The sequence below is a fragment of the Ochlerotatus camptorhynchus genome, unplaced genomic scaffold (assembly GCF_037179485.1).
Source record: "Ochlerotatus camptorhynchus isolate MF236.1 unplaced genomic scaffold, CSIRO-AGI_Acam_v1.1 ptg000357l, whole genome shotgun sequence".
NCBI classification, from domain to species: domain Eukaryota; kingdom Metazoa; phylum Arthropoda; class Insecta; order Diptera; family Culicidae; genus Ochlerotatus; species Ochlerotatus camptorhynchus.
The window spans coordinates 3,403,342-3,405,127 of NW_027040845.1; the positions used below are offsets into that span (position 1 = coordinate 3,403,342).

At 34.3% G+C, this 1,786-nt stretch overlaps 1 non-coding gene across 1 annotated transcript; it reads left to right on the forward strand.

Moving 5' to 3' along the window:
- The first annotated feature begins 1,392 nt into the window (after nucleotides 1–1,392).
- TRNAA-UGC (transfer RNA alanine (anticodon UGC)) lies at nucleotides 1,393–1,464 on the forward strand. The gene has a single exon. It is a non-coding gene; the product is annotated as a tRNA-Ala (tRNA).
- Nucleotides 1,465–1,786: the final 322 nt, after the last annotated feature.

Here is a 1,786-nt window from a genome sequence, read left to right on the forward strand (position 1 = left end):
GATGATAAATTGACTCTGCATGAAGGATGAGTTATTTCGGTAAAACGCTTCTTGTTTGAACACCGTTTTTAAAACTGTAATTTCTTGAAGCACAATCAATCAAATCAATCATACTTTTTTTTTTATCTATAGTCTCGTCTTCTCTGATCTCAAAATACTCATAGTGTAGTGTATTTTAAGCAATTTTGAAACATGAAAGTCATCATGGATTCAGAAATGATACTATTCGTTGACCATAAATTCTGATGTTTTCGAATAAAATAATGTTTCGACTAGAAAAAATAGTAGTAGTTCATTCTGCTTGACGAGCGAACAATTTGAAAAATGGTAACCAAATAAGATGAGTTTTACTAAAATCATTGGAAGTTTAAGCTGATTCAACTTTTTAAGCCCATAATAATTCTGTTAATTTTTTTATTATTTAACCACCCAGCAGTAAGAATTTCAGAATCTTCAATACTCATATTAAAAAGTTGCAGAAGTTTTTTAGAAGGTCAAAATATCCAGCATTAGTACCCTAATTTTGCCGGTACTGTATAGTTAATTTTGAAGGCTAGGTAGTTGCATCCTTTAGAAGGGATTATTGCTTTTTAATTTTACGTAACCCAATAGATAAACTGCAAATTACCAAAAGGGAAAGTCATTATTTTTCAAATATTCAAAATCAGTTTTTTCGTTCAAAACCAAAATAACGTAAACGAAAATTTGTTCATTGGATTCTACTTGGCTACTGGAACACAGTGAACACTTTTTCATTGACAGAATTTCGGTTTTATTCGAAAAAACTGATTTTGAATTTCTAAAAATTAATGACGTCCCCTTTTCTCTTAAAAGAATGATGATTTTTACCGAATTGATGACGACTACACTACACTACACTGAAAATAATAAATTTTGAGTAAGTGCATATGTTTTCAAAACGTTTGATAAAAACTCGTTGTCCTCCTCAATTGATGATAAAGAATATCTACATTGTTCTCCTTTTTCTCTAAAATTGAAATAAAATGTCCTCCTTTTCAATTTTTTAAAATGGTAACCCTATTTATAGCAGCAATTTTTTGCCTAATCAAGCTGTAATTTGATGTGATTATTTAAAGGCAAATTCTTTACTCTCAACATTGGTCGTAATTTTTTTTTAATAAAAAGTGACTTTAGTGACTTTTTAATGAAAAAAGTGACTTTTTACTGACTGAATTGAAATAGTGACCTAGTCAATAAAAAGTGACCTGCTTCCAGCCCTGTGATTATGTTTCATCGAATCGGTATTACTGATCAAAATATAGATCATACTTTCTGAGGTAAGTTCATTGACAAGTTTTCGTTCGACGAACTTTTAATGCAGCGTTCGTTGTGGTATTCCATATTTGTAGAAAACATCTCAATGATGTCATCGGGGATGTAGCTCAGTGGTAGAGCGTTCGCTTTGCATGTGAAAGGCCCCGGGTTCGATCCCCGGCATCTCCAATATCTTTTATTTTAACACACATTCATCCAATCACGATAAAACCAAAAACTGCGCACCACGAAATCCATCGTTCACTTTTTCAATCCTCGAAATCGCCCAACAGTGAATCACCAGTTCCATTTCAAGATAAAAATAAAGGAAACACTCGCAAATGTGTCACTCATACTGGCAAACTCGTCAATACACGCGCCATACAAATGGCCCCATTGAACCGTCGCAGTCGTCGAAGCCACGTCTCATCCCATTGCACCTCCTGCACCATCCTCGTACATTGCGCCACCACCACCGTGCAGTCCGTCCGTCGCCGCTCCATTTGGGTTA